Source organism: Heteronotia binoei, chromosome 7 (genome assembly GCF_032191835.1).
Source record: "Heteronotia binoei isolate CCM8104 ecotype False Entrance Well chromosome 7, APGP_CSIRO_Hbin_v1, whole genome shotgun sequence".
NCBI classification, from domain to species: domain Eukaryota; kingdom Metazoa; phylum Chordata; class Lepidosauria; order Squamata; family Gekkonidae; genus Heteronotia; species Heteronotia binoei.
In genome coordinates, this window is record NC_083229.1 from 61,498,261 (window position 1) to 61,519,420 (window position 21,160).

The following is a 21,160-nucleotide window of genomic DNA, read 5'->3' on the forward strand; positions in this document are numbered from 1 at the left end:
GGTACTCCACCAAAAGCCAGTGCAGCTCATGGATCATGGGTTGAATATGTGCTGTACACTGGGTCCCCTCGAGGACTTGTGCTGCCACATTCTGGACCTGTTGGAGTTTCCGGGTCAGTCTCATGGGTAGCCCTACATACAGAAAGTTACAGCAGTCCACTCTGGAGATGACTGTTGCATGGATTACTGTTGCTAGATCAGGGCAAGATAGGTAGGCAGCCAGCTGCCAGACCTGGTGCAGTTGGTAAAGTGCCAGTATGGCAAGATTTGTGGCCTGGGCCTCCAATGATAAAGAAGCATCCAGAATCACCCCCAGATTCTTGATAGTTGATGCCAGTGTCAAGGGCACACCGTTAAGAGCCAGGAGACAGTATCCTAATCCTGAATCCCCTTTCACAGTCACAGAGTCTCTGTCCTTGCAGGATTCAGCCTCAGCTGGCTGCTTCAACCATCCCACCACAGCCTCTAAACCTTCCTCGAGGTTTGCTGGGGCAGTGTTTGGTGAGATGTAGTTGGGTGTCATCAGCATACTGGTGACACCCCAGCCCAAAGCGCTGCAACAGTTGGGCAAGAGAGTACATATGGATGTTAAATAATACTGGAGAGAGGATTGCCCCCTGAGCAATCCCACATACTAATGGGTGTCTAGTTGACAACCTTTCTCCTACCACCACCCTCTGACCCACAACCTTAACTAATTCCTTATATTTCTTTCATTTCTACCTTGTGGAATTGAAGGCGGCTTACAATTTAAATAAATAAATTTTAAAAACACATAAAAGATCACATATTTGATTTTCTGGGAGGAGTGCATGCAGCAAGGAGAACATCGTTCAGATCAATGTACCCAAGTTTTATTGTGATTACTGTGATACTTACCCATGAATCTCTATCTGTGAGAAAAACCCATCATAGGGGCAGGAAACACTACAATGGGCAGAGAATGTGAAAGACCACTATCAAAAATAGATGGAAGAGCAAACACAAAGTCTGATTGAAAACCTGAAATCTTTGATAACAAAGTCTGATTGATAAAACAATGGCTGCGTTTCAACAAGGGAAAATCCCACACACTTCATTCTCCACTCCACCTCCAGGAGGAGCTATGATACCACCCCCCCACCATATACCTGGACCTCCATGATCTGGTATGATGCCAGCACCGTATATGGGTGGGTCTCAATGATGCCAATGATGGGTCTACCTTTCCCCAAGAATGATGCCAGTTGGACTGCTTCAGGAATGAGATTGCCTATGGGAGGACACATGCCAATGATGCCAGGGCCTCCAATGATGAGACCTTCATCCAGACCTATGATGGTGCCAAGCAGACCAGGAATGGCTCATCCAGACAGATAAAGTGGAAGGGGAAACACCATGCCTCCTTTTTTTACTTTATGTATGCTCTTCTGTGACAGAGGCCTGGGAGTCGCATTGTCCAGGATACCACATAAAACAGGTTTTTTTTTTTAAAAAAAGTTGCAGGCTCAATGTGTATGCCATGGGGAGGGAAAAGGGACAACTAAGAGTACTAATCTAATGTTTTGCAACAGTTTTCAAATCCATTTGTTTGTGAATAGTTAAAATAAAAGGGAAGATTGGAAACACTTACTGTGAAGCTTCCTTCTTGGTGGTTCTGGAGTGGGATGGTGCATCACTAAAGGGAATAGGCTCCTCCTCCGGAGCAGGGTTGGTTCTCCAACTGATCCAAGGGAAAGGAGTGGCATCTCGCTTCCCCCGTCATCACCAAGCCATTTCTCCCCCAAATAAATTCTTCTGAAAAGCAAACTCTGAACGACAGCACCACACCATTGAAAGCCAATGAAGGTAAGCAAAAGTTTTAATAACTTACAACATCTTTTAACATAGCCATACCACATTGTACCATATACAGAAGGACAGTGGTGATAGCAAAAAAAACTTCAGAGAAATTGTACACTCCATTAAGAAGCCACCATGAATGCTAAGTGGGTTGAACTGTCCCACTCCAGAACCGCCAAGATGGAAGATTCACAGTAAGTGCTTCCAATTTTCCGTTCTCCAGTGGTTCTAGTGAGTGGGACGGTCCATTACTAAAGGGACATACAAAAGCAATATGCTCCCAGGGAGCAAATGGCTTCCCTTAACCAAGAGTCTGCTGAAGCACCCTAAGCCCAAAGGTCACTTTAGTCAAAGCCCACTTATCCACTTTATAGTGTCTAGTAAATGTATGTACTACCTCCAAGTGGCTGCCTTACAAATGTTCTCTAGGGACAGAAAAGCTCTGTATGTTGCAGATGTGTCTGCCTTAAGGAATGAGCTGTTATCCCCCTGGGGTTTCAAGCCCCTGAGATAGATATGCCCATGAAATACGTTCCCTTAGCCATCTGCTTAGTGTGGATGGTGAAACAGGGGGTCCCAGTGAAGAAGAGTTAAATGAAACAAAAAGGGAATCAGATTTCCTAAATGCCTTAGTTCTCTCTGCATAAAAGCTCAATGCCTACTGAACATCCAAACAATGCCACTCTTTTCCCCTCTCCTCCTGGGGATTAGGACAAAAGGAGGGGAGTACGATCTCCTGAGCCCTATGAAAAACTAAATTTACCTTCAGAACGAAAGTGGGATCAGGTCGTAACCACTCTATCCACATGAAAAATGCACAATTCTTTATCTACAGATAGAGCCTTTAACTCTGACACTCTCCATGCCTAGATATTCCCCAGCAAAAACAAGGGTTTAAATGTTTCAGACTGCATGTAGCCATAGGCTCGAAAGGAGGTTTACCCAATGCCTTCAAAACTATATTCAACTTCCAGGTAGGAAAACCTGTGAATTGGAGGGGGTAGCAACGATGTACCTCTCAGAAAACCCTTTACATGTGTCTTCGTAAGGTATTGGTAGGTAACCCTTATTTAGATACTCTCGCAGAAAAAGAAAGTTTTCATCCTGGCACCTTTAAGGGATCCCAACCTTCTTCTGAACACCAGGTAGAAAAAACCCTCCAAGTATTATTATACAGCCTGTAGGCTGATCCCTTCCTGGATGCTAACATAGTATCAATAACATGATGTGAATAAGCCTGCTAACTGCGCCTACTCAGTCTCCAAGCAGTCAATTGCAGAAGGTCTGGTTGAGGATGACACATTGCCCCCTGCTGCAGGAAAGTTCTATTAACTGGCAGATGCCAAGGTGTCTCCCTCAAAAGTCTCAGTAGATCTTGAAACCATTCCTGTCTTGTCAAAAAGGGGGCTATCAGCACCAATTCTGCTCTCTGCTCCAACATTTTCTGAATAACTCTAGATATGAACAGATATCAACCGGGGGGAAAGTATATAATAGACCTGGAGGCCAGTTGCAACTCAGTGCATCAATCCCTTCTGCGTTCATGTCTCTTCATTTTGCAAGAAATCTTGGCACCTGGCAATTTTGTGACTTGGCAAACAGGTCCATCTCCACTCTGCCATACTTGAGACCAATCAGCTGGAAGACCAATCTGTCCAACATCCATTTCATCTGGTCCAGAGTCTGTCTGCTCAGCCAATCGGCCGAAATATTGTCCTTGATGGCTACATGGATTGCTTTTAATGACTGCAAGCGCATCTCTGCTCATGCCATCAGAATGCTGGCCTCTTTGCATAGGGATCAAATTCTATACATGTCTCTTCATTTTGCAAGAAACCTTGGCACCTGGCAATTTTGTGACATGGCAAACAGGTCCATCTCCACTCTGCCATACTTGAGACCAATCAGCTGGAAGACCGATCTGTCCAACATCCATTTCATCTGGTCCAGAGTCTGTTCGATCAGCCAGTCGGCTGAAACATTGTCCTTGCTGGCTACATGGATTGCTTTTAATGACAGCAAGCGCATCTCTGCCCATGCCATCAGAATGTTGGCCTCTTTGCATAGGGATCAAATCCTGGTCCCTCCCTGTTGATTCACATAGAATTTTGCCATCACATTGTCCATTTTGACAAGTACATGACAGTCTGTGAGAGCCATCTCAAAATGTGACAGACCTAATCATATTGCCTGGAGCTCCAGAAAATTGATGCTCTGCTGGGCTTCTTCCTTGGACCACCTTCCTTGTGTCATCTGGTCCCCAACCTATCAAGCTATCATGCTGACCCTCTGTAGTTCCCAAACTGAGACTTCTTGAAGGAACAGCAAAAGATTTAGTCACCACCGAAGATGACTGTGTAGCTCTGTAGACAACTCCACTAGCATGGGCAGTTTGTTGCTGATAGTCTGCTGAAAAGAAAGTAAAAATTGCTGCAACAGATTAGCATGGAACCTGGCCTAGTGCAGCACATCCTGACAAGACACCAAAATGCCCAACAGTTTTACCAGTGTCATCACCTGAACTCTTGGTTGGAAAGAACTCCCTCCATTAAGGTTCGGAGCTTTACCTGTCTCTTGGCTGTTAGAAACACTTTGTCCAATTGGGTGTCTATTAGAACCCCCAGATGCACTGGTTGTTGTAATGGAATGATATTGCTCCTTTTCGTATTCACCACAAAACTTTGGTCCTGTAAGGTACTCACTGTCAGATTGGTCACTTCCAGAGACTGATGATTGGACCAAGCCATGACCAATACGTTGTCTAAATATGGGTACAGCATTACCCCCTTCAGACACAAATGAGCCACTAATTCTATCAGGATTTTTGTAAACACTCGAGGAGACAACTTCAGTCTGAATGGCAGTGCTTGGTATTGATTACGCCATCCATTGTAGATATATCAAAGGAATTTTCTGTGCCTCTCCCTGATTGGTATGTATAAATATGACTCTGTAAGAGCTTGAATAGTCAGAAGAATGAACTACAACGCTTCCATTCGAAACTTCTTTGTCCGTACAAACTTGTTTATCTATTTTAGGTTCATAGCAGCTCGAAAATCGCCAGGAAAAGGATAGAATATACTCTAAGGCCTCTCTAAGATGGGGACACCTTCTCTATTGCCCCTAGGTCCAGTAGGTGTCACACAGCAGGGGTGGCCAACGGTAGCTCTCCAGATGTTTTTTGCCTACAACTCCCATCAGACCCAGCCATTGGCCATGCTGGCTGGGGCTGATGGGAGTTGTAGGTAAAAAACATCTGGAGAGCTACTGTTGGCCACCCGTGTCATATAGCCATTAGCATCTGCTGGTGGGCTAGTGGGTCCTGTTTTTTCGGAACTTGGTGAAACCTCTGCAGTGGGAGGAGTCCAGCTCTAGAGCATAGTCCTTTGTCATGGTGTCCACAACCCATTGATCTGTCACAGACTCCTTCCATTGGTCTGCAAAATGACGAAGGCGATCCCTAATACCCACTGCTTTTGGGTGCCTGGCATAGTCATGGAGAGTCCCCTTTCTTGGGGTTATCCTTTGTTCCCAGGCCTGTCTTTCCTAAGGATTTGGAGTCCCTGCTTCTGGACTACCATTTTTCCTTGAAGGATTTGAAATTGGAGGACAGTGGAGATTTCTTGGAATCTCGAAAGGACTTGTAATGCTTTTTCTGCTTAACATTATTTCTTTTGGAGGGCAACACTTTCTTTTTGGTTTTGGCCTCAATTAAAAATCGCTCCAGACTATCACCAAAAGATTTGTCCACTTAAAGGGTACAGCTGCAACTTTGGCCTGTGTTGCTACATCATCTCCTGAGCCATGAATTCCAATGGATCGCTACACCGTGCGCCATAGACCTAGTGGACAATTGGACTGTGTCCAGAGTTGCATCCACAGTAAATGCTGTTGCCAAGGCAATTTTCTTGAGCTCATCTTTAAATTTCTTCAGCACCCCACTATCTGCTGCCACCAGATTGAAGTCCAGAAGTACACAGCCCATGCAACTAGGAATGCTATATTGAAAGCCTGGACTGACCAAGCTGAAACCTCAAAATTCTTGCTCCACTCTTCTGTCACAGGCATCTCTTGGCAGGCCATCAACATACACTGTTAAACATGAACTCAAAAGCAGGCTATTTACCGATTCGCCGACCACCGGTAACTTCCAGAGGCTTAGTTGCCTCTGGAATCAAACCATACAACTTCGAAAATAGCTATGGACTAGATCTGGGCTTTGTAGGATGCTCCCACTCCGCCTTACTAATGTTGATGAAGGAAGCCGACAAGGGAATCCGTCTTTGGGAGACTCCCACCTTCCCAGACCCCAATGGAAAGTCTGGGTCTAAGACCTCTTTCTCTTTGGATGTAGGCACAAATTCCAGCTCTCCGAGTACTTTATGTAAAAGTTTGGAGTACTATTCCAAGGAGGACAGTCTAGACTGTACTGCAGGTACTACTTCCTCCTCCTCTGATAAGTCCCCTTCTTCCTTTCCAGAACACTGACTGGAGGAATTGGAATCTTCTTCTTGTGAGCTGACAATGGGAGAGTTAATACCTACGGCTAGCTTGCCCTTCTTATGTTCAACAGGAGGCACATCTGCTCTGGCTCTCTTTCTAATATTGGGAAGTGTTGCAGAGGCCAATGCTTGAGAAGAACCTAGTTCCTTCAAAAGTTCCTTTTTAGCTACTGTAGAAGATTAGTTTGGGTATCTTCCCCAGATAGATCTGGTTCATTCTCACCAGCAGAATCCTGCACTGAAGAGGTTCCTGCATATCTGGGCAGTTCAAAGTCACTGAAGGAACCTCCTGTATTACTGGAACCCATCAGCCATCTTGATTGAATTGGAAGCTGAAAACAAAAGTGAAAACAGGAGAACCAGCAATAAGGAGTTAGGACCATAAAATGGCTGCCCACATGCTGGCTCTTGCTGCCCTACTTCCCCTTCTGGTCCCACCAACTCAGCCATGGGGTACAAATCTACAAGGCTCAGGCTGCCCTTTGGCTCTCGACTCCACAGGCATACAAGGGGACCCCTGCATGCCGCCACCACCACCGACCGTAACTGCCAAGCAGTTTCATCCAGTTGTAAGAGGACTCTCCCCCAACCTGGAAGGTCCGTCCCTGGCAAGGGGCCCATGAGTATGCACCATTCGCTATCCAGCAGCTTACCTGTACTCCTCACAAGTGTGCTCATCTGGGCTATCTGACCCCTCAGTCGACTGCAGACACCGCAGCGCCACATAGGACCGCACACCGTCTCAACCACTTCCTGACTTTATATGGGTGCAGGAGAGGAGGTCCTACTTCAGGTAGGGCACTCTGCGGGAGACTGCTGCTCTGCCACTGTTGTCAGGCCCAACCCTGAAACATCTGGCCATTTGTTCTGCTGGCAGCTGCTAGTGGCCTGATGAAGCAAGCAGAGTCTTTCCTTCCTGGATCACTGCACTCTCTAAGTGCCAAACACATCCTGCTCCAGCAACAGGGCCAGTAAGACTTGGGAAGATCCCAGGGAATAGATCACTCTCCCCCTTGGGTCAATTGGAGAACTGACCCTGTTCCAGAGAAGGAGGAGCCTATTTCCTTTAGTGACAGACCATCCCACTCCTTAGAACCACCAGGGAATGTTCATACTTGTTAAAAAAAGATCACATATTTAAAATCTCAATTAGAGATTCCAATAAAGAAAAATTAAATTCATCAAGTTGATTATGCTTTTATATGAAAAGCCACTTGATTTTTTTTGGTCCTGAAGCTACTAAGACCACTCTGAGTAGCTCCAAGCCAAAACATAAAATAGGAAGACATTGCTTTGTCTGCTTTCTCCACATCAAGTACAATTTTATAACTGTCACGGACTCTTAGAGCAGGAGTCCTCAATTCCCAGACCAGTACCGGGCTGTGGTCTGTTAGTAAGCGGGCCACCAAGCCTCACCACTCCTACCTGTGGTGCCGTGCAGCCTCACCACCCCCCGCAGTACCTCCTCCTTCTCCCTCCATTTTTACAATATTAAGGCTCGGAAAGGGGCTGTGAAATGCCTTCCGGGCTCTGTAAAGGCTGCCCACTCCCCCGCTGATCATCTAGGAAACCATGGCAGTGGCGGCCCACTGAAAAAGCCACATTGCCCTGCAAAGGCAGTGTGGCTTTTTCAGCGGGCCACTGCTGCCGCTGTTTCGACGTGGTTTCCCTGCCGATCAGCAAGGAGGGGGGAGTCGGCCTTTACAGAGCCCAGAAGGCACTTCACGGCCCCTTCCCCAGCCTTAACATTGTAAAAACGGAGGGAGAAGGAGGTGCTGTGACCGGGGGGGGGGGGGAGGCTTCGCAGCGCTGCAGGGGGATGGGCCAGTCAAATTCGTTGTCCCCACCCTGCTGGCCCTGGGGCCGTGGTGGGCAGGCTGGCCCTGGGGCCAGTCCCTGGGGCCAAAATGGTTGGGGACCACTGTCTTAGAGGCAATGCTGGTTGATGGGATTAGTCTCCCACACTTTATACTGGGTAACTTTCATACACAGAAAAGCTTGGGGCTCTTTAGGAAAGCATATCAGAAGTGTAGCTAGGAATGCATCTTTCGCAGTTGCATTTAACCTAGAAGCTAGCACTAGATTCAGGTGATCTGGCTATGCTGAGACTAGAAGCCATGTACCTGAGCAACTATCATTGACTTTATGAACCTGTATAGCACCTCCAGTCATCACAACAGTTGCTCTCTATCTGTTCCCTCCTGTGCAAATTTTTTTTTGCATAATGTTTATTGTAAGACCTGCAATCATACATAATAATAAACATGGTACAGTGAGAATACAATGTGTCTGATGTTTAAATAAAGTATACATCCAAATGAGTCAAAATATCATAAACGAAAACGCACACACAGTTGGTGCTGTGGCAGCTCCCAGATTTTGAAATAGCTTTCCTGAAAATACAGAGGAAGTTCTCACACAGATAATATTTTGGTGCCACTAAGCCTGAATAATTTAAGCAGCATTTGGCAGTTTTTAAGCATCATCAATTCCTAATTTTAAGACAAAGAATGCTTTAGCTGTTCTGATTGTTACTGGATTTTAGATATTTTAACATTTGGCCACTACTCTTCAGATCCCAACACTGGGAAAAGGCAAGGCTATCAATATTTTGGGAGGGAAGGTGGCCTGATCTCATCACATTTCAGAAGCAGGGTCACTACTTTGAAGGGAGACAAGGAAGCTTCTGCAGAGAAAGGCAACGACAAACAACCTCTGCTTCTCATTTGTCTTGAAAGCGCATTGCTGGGGTTGCCATAAGTCAGCTGCAACTTGAAAGCACTCCATACACATCAACATTTTAATAGATAAATGTTTCTTTAGCTTACCTTCAAATTACTTTGAAATAATTTTTGGAAAAAGTCCTTCTGAAATTAAAGACAAACATGTTGGACTTTCTGGAAATCTTTCTGCTTGCATACAAGTTTCATTTGATCACAGTCTCTTTCTGAAACAAATTTTTAGTCTAGTGGCACCTTTAAGACCAACAAAATTTTATTCAAGATGTGACTTTTCATGCGCACTAAAGTCAAAAGATCAGTTTGGGATTGCAAGTATGATGGGTCTGCTGCTTGCTACAATCCTCCTATGGGCATTCTGAGTAACTTGTCTCCTTAACTGGGTAACTTGTCTCCTTAATAGCATGGAAACAAGTCTATCCTGAGGATTTTGAACGGTTGTTTTAGGTTGAGTGGAACATAACTAGATATCAAGTCATTTGTATCAGAGGAGTGGTAGAAGTTGGGAGAGGGTACTGATTTATTACCAGAAAGGAACCATCTTACTAAGGAACCATTTTCCTCTTTCCACAGTATGTTGCAGCCATCACATTTTCACAGGGTATATCAAGTTACAACAGCAACCCAGTATGCCACACTAATTTGCAGGCTCACAGCTACAATGGGGCCCCTCAGGGCAGAGCCGGCGCATTCATTAGGCGATATTCGGCAATTCCTCGGGGCGCCGGCTCTTGGGGGGCACGTTGTTTCTGGACGCTGAGTGGTTAGAGGAACTCTTCCGGCCCCTCAGTATCCAGAAACAACACACGTTCAGAAAGCGCACATTGTTCCTTCCGCTTTGAGGGATCAGAGGATTTTCCTCCATTCCCTCAAAGCCAAAAGAGCCGTGTTTCCCTCCCCTCACATCCTCTGAGGGCACAGGGGAAGGGAAGGCTGAGTGTTCCTTCAGCTTTGAAGGATAGAAGGAGTTTGCCCCGATACCTCAGAGCCGAAAGAGTGGCCTGAGTGCCCAGTGTGACGATGTCATGGTGGGCAGCGGCAAGACTTTTGGCTGTTTTTGAGGGGGAGGGAGGCAGCCTCCGGAGCTCTGGCATCTGCCCCTCCTGAATGCTGCTCAGCTTTGCTGGACTTTCTGCCGCTCTTGGGGGGGGGGGGGAGAGGCGGCCTCTGGCATCCGCCCCTCCTGAACGCTGCTTGGCTTTGCTGGGCAGTGGCAGGACTTTCCACCGCTCTTGGGGAGGAGGGAGGTGGCTTCTGGGGGTCTGGCATCCACCCCTCTGAATGCAGCTCAGGAGCGATTTTCAGCAACTTTGGAGTGCTGGGGAGGAGGCCCGTCCCTCTCCCTCTTCATTGAGAAAAAAAAGCTGGGGGAGGGGGGGTCGAGTGTTCATACTTTGTGCGTGCAGGCAGACAATGTCACGGTTATGTGATCAAGCTGAAAAACATAACAGGGGGCGCCAGCAAAGGGAGTGGCATGGGGCGTGAGAAACCTTAGCGCCGGGTCTGCCTCAGGGCCTGACCCCTTAGTTCCTGGCAAGGCCCCTAAACTTCCCATCCAGCTCAAGGCCCCTGCAAGACTTCTCATCAAGGAGAAAGGGAGGGAGGGAGAACCGGGTAGTGGCATGGGCAAAAGTTACAAAGGTGGTGGTGGCTGAGGGGCAGCAGGACAACCAGGAGAGCACATGGGCTGACCTCACCTGTCTGCTGGCCATGGATGGCTCCCTGCTGGGCACTGTGCCTCTTCCTTCTGCTGGGCATTTGGACCCTGGTGGGGTAATCCGGATCTACTCCTCCTTGCCACCCAGTATAGAGTCAGTGCAGGGGCTAGCCCAGAAAAGCAGCAGGCTGTGAAAGGACATGCTGCTCCAGGTGCTGGAGCTCAGAGCATAAGCAATGACAGGAGTAGCTTGCCCTGACTCCTGCTGCTGCTCTTCCAGTGATCTTCCCTGCCCCTGGAGATGGGCAAGGAGCAAAAGGAGGAGGTCTGCAGGCACTGCGCATCGAAAAGGGAGGTAACTCAGAAATGGTTAGTTTAGGCTCAGGTGAGCTATCTTTACTCAAAAGTAACCCCTGTTCTCCTTTAACATGTATCTCCATTTTCCCAGCAAAGGTTCAGGGCTGAGTTTACCTGGGAGTAAAATCTTGACAGATTGCTCAGGGCCACATCTGGTTCTTATGTGCTCTCCACCCTTCTCCAAAATCCTTCCCCTTCTGCATCACCAGCCTGCCCGGGTTTCTACTGTGGTTCATATTGGTACCCACCCAAGCCCACATCTGGGATGGCCATCTGACCTCCCCACCCCCCTGCAAGCTGGTGATATTCCAGAATGCAGCTTTGTCAGGCTGAATGTTAAGAGCAAACTGAAAACATAAGGGAGTTTTTTGGAACAAGTTTTGTACATATTAACACATGCAATCAAGTGAAGCTGGGTTTCAAGGACAAATGGATTATCTACAAAGTAGCATTTTTGTTCAAGTCACAAATGTGCAAGTGCTTTGTGGAGGCGCCACAACCAACTCCTCAGGCTATAACTGCTGCCAGTGCAGCTGAGCTCTGCTGCTCTGGGCTTGCATCACACTTCATTTTCTCTAAGCAAAAGCACCCCTGTTGAGTCTCTCAGCCCTCTGCCTGATCCACTGTGAGAGAGGCTTCCTGCTCAGAGTTGGACACGGACAGTGGAGGCGTTGCACAATGGGAGCAGCAGGAGCCCTGTGGAGGATAGAAAAGGGAACCCACATGCCTGCCTCCCCTCCCCTCCACCCACCTGAGTCTGGAAGTTCACCAAGAACTTCTGTTACCACAGCTCGCCTGCACCCCGATTTTAGAAGGCCAACTTTAAAAATCCTGGCCACAACCCTGCTAATTTTTTGTCATGTCTGTACATGTGCAGACTTAGTTTTAAATACTTTAGATTTTTCTGCAAACCTGGGATTTTCCCCAGGATTTGCAAAAAAACTAGCTATTGAGGTCCCTGTTGGGTGCAGTTTTTGACTGGATGTGTACCACACAGAGCTAGGAAGATTTAAAACAAGAAGTCAATCCAGAGCTAAATCTAACTAACAAACCATGATAGTGGGCAGTATTCCTCTAGAAAGCATATTCAGCTAGTCCATTCCAATTTTAACTTCTCTCAATTTCACAGGAACATTTTTTCTCCAAATAGTTCCTTTGGTAGTGGTGGAAAATGCTGTCAAGTCACAGCCAACTTATGGTGACTTCATAGGACAGGGGTCCCAAGTTGGTGCCCATCAGCACCATGGCACCCATTGAGACCTTTTTTGGTGCCCACCAAGTGTTTTTGGAAAGTAGGTGGGCTTTTACTCACCAAGGCATTGTTCAATAGAGATTTGCTTGGCTGTGCAGATTTCCAAAGACATTGCTTTGGCAAGCAGCTACTGCCACAGCATGAAGATCTTCAGTTACGTAATGGAAGATAAGCTGTAGCAGCTATTTTCTGGCTGGCTTTGCTTCCCAGAGCAGCTATTTTGTTGTAGCCATCTCGTGCCTATGTCCATCACCTGCATCAGAATTCCAAAGGCACCCACAGGCTCAAAAGGTTGGGAAACTGTGTCAAAAGATTTTTAAGGCAAGTGATGTTTGCCATTACCTGCCTCTACGTTGCTACCCTGGAAGTCTCCTATCGAATACTAACCAGTGTCAGTCCTGCTTAGCTTCTGAGACCAGGCTAGCAGTTCCTGCATATATTCAAAATCACATACACATTATTATCTTTCTTTCCAACCACTCTTCCAGGCCAGGGGTTTAGAGAAACAGTTTTCTGCTCAGTATTCAGTATCATGAGGCAGTTGTACTCCAATGACAGAATTCTCACAGTCAGGACTGTGAGCATGATGTTACTACCCTGCCTTGGAACAGTGGTTTTACATTATCACCTTCACCACAACATTTTAAAAGACTCTTACTTTTTTTTTGGTAAGTGTACAATAGCATGCCTGCTTTGCAGGTTTCACTACTTATTTATACTGAGATTCTTTCAATGTAGCACAGGATAGGTAACAATTTCCTAGGATTCTGTCATATGAGTCAGCTCTTTCTGATTGTTCTTTATTAATTTCAGAGGTTTGATTAAGCATTTTGTTCTAGTTCTAACACATATTTGTTTTTCATGAAATATTTCTTAGTACAAGCTTCAGTGTTGTAGAAATTAAAATGACAATTTAAATTTAGAACAGTTAAAGTTCTAAAGCATCCCCTCTGTTTACCAATGATTACACAATCCTGCCCACATTATTAGGCATTTTGCCTTATGCTATGGTGGCCCTTATTTCACTTTTCATACTAAATGAACTAGGCACTAATGAGATTGTGCATGAAGATTTATACTATGACCAATAATTAATTTGAGCACTGCCCTGCCCTGTGGTGAGTAGTATAACAGCACACAAAACCAACCAAAATGGAAACAGGAACACAAGCCAAGACAGCCAAAGAACACACTTTAAAGGCGAAAATGCCAAGATATTGAATGCATTTTAATCACATGCTTCCTCCTGTGAGTTTAAGGCACTATACATAGTTGTCTCCTTCATTTTATTTTCATGACCATCTGAGAGAAGACAATCAATGAGTTTCATAATTGGGGGAGGGTCTGTATCCAGGTTTTCTATCATCTTATATTCTAATAGTGAAGTTGGCCAATCTTTGGATATTTGCACCCAGTGACTAGAGCTGTGAATGGGCAAGACAGATCTTTCTACAAACCTGGTAAAGGCTCAAAGTTTGAAGAAAAAGGTAAAATATCTTTTTTAAAAACCCCTGGGGGCTTTAAAAATCTGAAAATGATAAAAGGAGTGCCTGTAGCTTTAAGAAACATATTTCCCTCAGTAGCTGTTGCTAGGCAACTTCAATATTCCAGACTAAGTTCTGTCAGAACACGGCAGGTGGAGAAGGCAGGACCCTTTCCAGGCCTGTTTTGGCCTTTGAGGAACTCATTAAGGCCGGGCCTGACTAGGCTTGCCAGTTCCAGATTCGGAAATTCTCTGAGATTTTTTGGTTGAGTCAGAGGAGGGCAGAGTTTGGGGAGGGGAGAGGCCTCAGCCAGATATAATGCCACATAATTCACCTTCCAAACCAGCCATTTTCTTCAGGGGGACAGATCTCTGTCTGGAGTTCACTTGTAATTTTGGGAGAATGGTTGAGAAGAATGACCACTGGATACTTGCCGAGAAGGGTCATGCTCCTCTGATGAAAGGACAACATCTTCATGGGTGTTTCTCACTATCCATCAAGATGTCTTCCACCTCAGAGGGAGAATGAGGCAGGTTAAAGAGAAGAGGTAGGGGCAGAGAAAGGGGAAATAGTGTGGGGAGGGGGATAGAGAGGAAAGTGAGGCACTCTCCCTCATGAGTCCTTGATGGTTCCCTACCATGCAATTGGACCTAACTCAGTGGTGGGCATTAAAAAAATGGGCCACAAGTTCTCCTAAGTAGAGGCTTTCGGGGAGGGTGAGAGGGACAGCTTAAGACAGAGGGACAGATAAAGGTAGTTTGGCTGTTGGGTGAGGAGATATGGTTGCCAACTCCAGGTTTGGAAATTCCTAGATATTAGGGGTGTGAGGTCTGAAGAGGGCAGGAATCTCCCAAGACTTCACCCCTAAATTTCCAGCTGGCAACCCAAAGGGAAACTAATCTCTGCAGTTTGGAAAACCATTGTGATTCCAAGAGACCTCTAGGTTGATAACCCTAGAAGGAGAGAAGGAAGCAGAAAAAAGGGAGACACTACAGGGGCTTTCAGGAAAGACAAAGGAGAAATAGTTGGGGAGGAGAAAATGAGATGCCTCCCATGAGTCCTTGTCAGTTCCTGTTTATATACTAACAACCAAGTCTGCTAAATCTGAGGATACTTAAATCCAGTGTTTGAAGCTGTGACCAAACAAGACAGAGACTTTGTGGTGGAGTATGAGAACGGCGTTCTATGATTTGGGAAAGGAGAGGCCTCAAGCTGGATATAACTCCGAAACAGTTATACCAGTTTTGCACTAGAGCTTTAATCCTAGTTTAGCTTTGTCCTCAAACTGACAAAGAGAAACCAACTCCATGATTCTATTATTTTAGTGTAGAATGTCAGCCTGGGGACAGAGCTAAACCAGGATTAAAGCTCTAAACCAGTGGAAAAGATCTGTGTTGTTTTGAGTTCAGTTGCAATTCTGGGAGATTTCCACATCCCACCTGGATGCTGACAATAATGCTATGCCTGGAAGCAACCTCTGTGTGATGTGATACTACCCTACTTGTATAACTCAGAAGTTGCTTACTGTTCAACAGCAGCTTTCTGTTCAACTGCAGCTTACTGTTCAACAACAGTCAACATATTAAAAAGTAGGGTCTGGGAGACCTAGGTTCAAATCCCAGTCTTGCTGTGGAAGCTCACTGGGTGATTATGGACCACATACTTTCACATACTTTCAGCCTAACCAATCTCACAGGGTTGTTATGCAGATACAAAGGGGCATAGTAGAAAATTGTAAGCTGCTTTGGTCCACTCTGTGAAAAAAAGTGAGGTAAAAATGAAGTAAATAATAAATAAAGCTGAAGATGAGAGACAGATAAAAGGTAGGCTGGTGAATGGCTGAGGACAAAATGAAGCAAGGGAATGGAGGTTGCCAGGGAGAGGGAGAGAGAAAATAGTGTGGACAGGGAGATACAGGGGAAAGTCCTTGAGAGTTCCCTACCATGCAAATGGCCTAGCTCAGTGGCTGGCACCACAAAAAGGAGCTATAGTTTTCCTAAGTACAGGCTGTCAGGGGTGAAGAGGAAAAACTTAAGGCCAGATAAAAACAGGTTTCCTACCTGTAACTGATGATCTTCGAGTGGTCATCTGTGCAGTCACACTGATGGGATATAGGCGCCCGCGCCGATCTCGATCGGTATTCTTGAAAGCTGCGGATTTCCGCGCCCCGGGCCCAGTGCGCACGCACAGAAGCCCCACCGTGCATGCTCACAGGGACCAGAGCGGACATCCCGCCAGTTCCTTCTGACCGCTGCATAAGCCCTAGAGATGGACCGGCAGTGGAGGGGAAGGAGGGCGGGTAGTGTGACTGCACAGATGACCACTCGAAGATCATCAGTTACAGGTAGGAAACCTGTTTATCTTCTTCGTGGTCTCTGTGCATCACACTGATGGGAGACTAGCAAGCCAGCTTCCTACCTGGAGGAGGGTGCAACGGTCCATCAGCGAGAAACTTCTTGAAGCACCGCACGGCCCACTGATGAACGTCTACGCCAATTCAGGTCCAATGCATAATGTCTTACAAATGTATGCGAGGAGGACCATGTGGCAGCGTCGCAAATGTCTCTCAGGGGAATTCCCCTCATGAAGGCCGCCGACGTTGCTAGGGCTCTAGTAGAATGAGCTCTAACTTGTCTCGGTAGGGGTCTCTTGTTCAATAGGTAGCACAACTTTATGGTCTCAGTTATCCACTTAGAGATTCTCTGTGACGAAACTCTAACACCTTGTGACGTTGTGGAATACGAGACGAAAAGTCTAGGGTCTTTACGTCCCGGTCTTACTCTGTGTAGGTAGAACGAGAGTGCCCTTTTCACGTCCAATGTATGGAGCCTTCGCTCCGAGTCTGTATTTGGGTTTGGAAAGTAAGTGGGTAGACATATTTCCGCATTCAGGTGGAAAGAGGATGTTATCTTCGGGAGAAAGGTTACATCGGGGCGTAGTCTCACTCCCTCAGTGCTGAACCGCAAATATGGCTCGTCACAGCGCAATGCTGCCAACTCACCCACCCTGCGAGCTGAAGTAACGGCCACTAGGAAGGCTGTTTTCCAAGATAGCAATTGCAGGGAACAAGTAGCCATAGGCTCGAAGGGTTTCCCCGTCAGCGCCTGTAGTACCGCCGGGAGGTCCCATGCGGGGACTGGGTCTCTTACCGCAGGGTTTAACCTCGACAACCCCTTGAGGAACCGTTTGGTATCAGGGTGCGAGAACACCGAATGGCCTTCCAGTTGGTTATGATTAGCCGATATGGCTGCTAGGTACACTCTCACAGACGACACAGCTAGTCCTTTATCTAGAAGCGAGAGTAAAAAGTCCAGTATAAGTGGAAGGCCTGCCTTCCTTGGATCTCTGGCAGTTTTGGTTACATACTGGACAAATTTTTCCCATTTGTATTCATAGGATTTTCTAGTGGACGATTTCCTACTATTTAGCATGACTTGCAGAGCTCTATCCGACAACCTCGTCACCCCAGCTTCCACGCCGTGAGTTTCAAGTGAGGCACATCGTGGTGCACCACCTGCCCCTCATGAGACAGTAGAAGGTCCGAGTTCATCGGAAACTGATGGAACGTTCCGTGAGACAGCTGCAGTACAGGGGAGAACCATTGTTGCCTGGGCCACCACGGTGTGATGAGAATCCCCTTGGGGCGCTCGCGGTATATCTTGTGGACTACCCGCGTGATTAGCGGAATCGGCGGGAAGAGGTATACCTGTAGATGAGTCCATGAGATCAGTAGTCCATCTCCCATCGACAGAGGGTCTGCTCCGCCCCTGCAGCAAAAACTGTTGCATTTCGAGGTGCTGCGCGTGGCAAAGACATCCACGTCCGGTGTGCCCCATTTCTGGAACACCGGTCGAAGAAACTCCCAGTTGAGTTCCCATTCGTGGAGTGAGGCTCCTCCCCGACTGAGGTAGTCCGCACAAGAATTCAGATCGCCTGGCAGATGCGAGGCTACTAGAGTTGTGTTTGATCCTCTGCAAATTTCCCAGATTCTTAGTCCTAGAAGGCATAACTTCCTCGAGACTGTGCCGCCCTGTCTGTTCACATAGGATAGGGCTGTTGTGTTGTCTGTTAAAATTGCTACCGTCCGTTCCCCAATCAGGTGTTTGAATGAGAGAACGGCATGATGTATGGCCAGCAACTCTAGGAAATTGATTTGGTAGCGCAGAAGATCCGGTGGCCATCTGCCCCACACACACATGTTGTTCGCGTGTGCTCCCCAGCCCCATAAGGATGCATCTGTCATTATGGTCAAGGTAGGAGTCTGTCTGTGGAATGGGGCCCCTCGGAGGAGGTTCTTTTTCTCCCGCCACCAGGACAGGGTCTGGAGCACCGACGTTGGGACGGTCAGCAGGCGCGAGGGAAGGTCCGTTTGATGATTGAATACTTGTAGGAACCACAACTGCAGAATTCTCATGTGGAACCTGGTGAATTCCAGCACTGCTGTTGTCGCTGCCATCAAGCCCAGGAGGCGTTGGGCCTGGAACACTGTAACTGTAGGGTTTGACAGGAACGTGTGTGTCAGTGCTATGATGTCTTCCGCCCTTTTTATCGGAAGGAATGCTTTGCAGGCTTGTGAGTCCAATATGGCTCCTATGAATTGCACCCTCTGAGAGGGTTGCAGAGCCGATTTCTTTAAGTTGACCTGCAGGCCTAGTGCTCGTAGAAGGGCTAGGGTGATCTCTATATGCTGGAGTAGCAGAGGTTTGGAGCGCGCCACTAGCAGCCAGTCGTCTATATAGGGAAAAATAACGATTCCTTGTAGACGCAGATGAGCTGCCACCACCACCATAGTCTTTGTAAAAACTCTCGGTGCCGTGGAGAGGCCAAAGGGTAAGGCCTTGTATTGGTAATGGTTGTCTCCAATAGAGAACCTGAGGAACTTCCTGTCTTCTTGACGAATAGTTACATGGAAGTAGGCATCCTGCAGGTCCAGGGTTGCCATCCAATCTCCCCGGTTCAGTAGGGGCAATATGTTTTGCAGGGAGATCATTCTGAACTTTTGTTTTGGTATGAAATGATTCAGGTCTCAGAGATCCATAATGGGTCGAAGGCCGCCATCTTTCTTGGGTATGGTGAAATATCGGGAGTAGAAGCCTTGCCCAGTCTGGCTGATTGGCACTTGCTCGATTGCGTCTTTTTTGAGGAGGGATTGGACCTCTGCCTGCAGAGTGAGGGATGCCCTGATGTGAACGACAGTGGGGACTGTCGGGTTTTCTCTGAATTCTATTTGATAACCCGTCCGGATTATCGACAGGACCCATTTGTCCGTAGTGATTGTGGACCAAGCCTGGAAATATGGGAAGAGTCTGGTATGGCCCGGGTACGAAGGGGAGGGGAGAAAACAGGGGGAAGGGCAGTCAAAGACCCTGTTTAGATGATCTGTTCCCCTTCTGTCTGGTTGGTTGTGAGGAAGTCGGTGAGTATTTCGACTTGGGATTGTAGGGAGGTTTGGAGTAGGTTGTGGAACCTTTAGGTCTCCATTGCTGTTCGGTAGGCTGTTTGGGGAACGGTTTCTTGTTCCACGGCTTGTTCCAGGTACGTTTTCCTTGGGTTCTAGATGAGATGGGGACTCCCAGATTGCGAGATGTTCTGATGCTTTTATCCATCTCTTGCAGCACAGAATCTGTGTTGGAGCTGAACAACCCACTTACATCAAAGGGGAGATCTTCGACATAGGATTGAGTATCTGGCTGCAATGCTGTCGACCTTAGCCAAGAGTGACGCCTTAAGGTAATTGCCGAGGTGAGTGTCTTTGCGGAAATGTCCCCTGCATGCTTGGCAGTATTGATCTGCTATTTGGCAAGCGCTAAACCTTCCCTTTGGATCTTTTTTAGTGCCTGTTTGGCTTGTTCTGACAGGTCTGGTAGAGTCGATAACTGATCCCATAGGGCGTACTGATAACGGCCCATACATGCACCGTAATTTGCCACCTTCACTCCTATCGAGCCAGCCGTGTAAAATCTCCTGCCTAAATTGTCCAACTTCTTCCCCTCTTTGTCAGGTGGAGAAGCGTGTGTCTTTCTAGCCTTTGAAGACGAGGCTACAACTACCGAGTTTGGTCTTGGGTGATTAAACAGGAATTCGGCTGTGGATTCCTGGACCCGATACATGTGGTCCAGCCTTCGGGAGCTTATCGGTGTTGAAGCCGGTTTGTCCCAGGAAGATTTTGTGGTATGGAGCATGACTGTCATGAGAGGTAAAGCGACTGCTGTCGATGTGTCTAGTTGTATGATGTCGAACACGTTGTCGGTAACTACCGGCTTTGGTTGGACTGTCGGGAGCGACAGGGTTTGTGCCATACGTTTTATTAGATCCCCATAGGATTTTAGGTCCTCGGAAGGGGATATGGGTAGTTCTTCGCCCACCTTATTCGATGGCGCTGGCTCATCCGGGGAGGAGATGTTCTGTTTTTCCCGGATAGAGCCCTCCTCCGATCCGTGTGAGCCTTCACCTGAGTCTGAGCGTCCTGAGGAATGTTTAGGGGTCTCTGGAGCTCTTGGTGACTCCGGTGTCCTCCGACGCTCCGGGCTCCGGGAACGTGGGGGGGTCTTTTGTCTCCTTGGAGGTGTTGTATCCTGTGGCTTCGATACCGACGCTGATGGCTTGTGTCGGGGTCGATACGAGGTCCGGGACCTAACCGAGGCTTCGGACTGCTGGTCCCAATCCAAGTGTTTAGCCGGAAACCACGGAAACATGGAAGGCATAGGGCAAGACCCATACAAGTATTGCCACTGTCCCTGGTCCCAGGACATTGGTGGCGGTGGTCTCCGAAGCGGGGAGCGAACTCTGTTGAGGGATCTCTCTTCCGACTCTTGGGATCGATGACGACGCCGAATGCTATGGTGATCTCTACGAGGGCTGTTCGAATGGTCACGCCCGAGGCTCTCGCGACCGGGAGTGGTGGATCAATCCCTTTCCGGGCTTCGGACCCGATGGTGATCTGGGCTGACCGAGGGGTCGCGAGGCGGAGTTCGGGATCGGACGGTGTCTTCCACAGTATGAATTTCCAGTGGACTGCCCTCCGTCCCCGATCTTTGCGTCAGATCTAGATCGCGATCAGAGTCTGAAGAAATGGCGATCTGCGTCGACATCGATGCCAGTACCGGGGGGCTTAACCGGCGGCGTGGTGAAGCGAAGAGCTTCAGAGGTGGTACTCTCGTCGCCGATTCCGGTGGTGATGTCGGGAGCGAAGTTGCGGACGATCGATGTTTGTCCGACTTCTTCTTCGCTTCCGGTTGAAGCCCCTTCTCCTCCCTTGGCCGTTTTGCAGGAGTGGAGGAGGTGGACTTAGATGCCGAGCCCGTTTTAGTGGGGCGATGGGCGTCGGAGGGGGTTTTGTCAATACCGCC

General features: G+C 47.6%; 1 protein-coding gene and 1 pseudogene across 11 annotated transcripts in view; one reads left to right on the plus strand and one right to left on the minus strand.

Annotated features, from left to right (window-relative positions):
- LOC132575187 (chromodomain-helicase-DNA-binding protein 7) overlaps window positions 1-21,160 on the minus strand; it is a 316,612-nt gene that overhangs the window by 191,359 nt on the left and 104,093 nt on the right. The gene's annotated exons all lie outside the window — the stretch shown is intronic.
- Window positions 258-1,462, plus strand: LOC132574786 (U1 small nuclear ribonucleoprotein C-like; annotated as a pseudogene).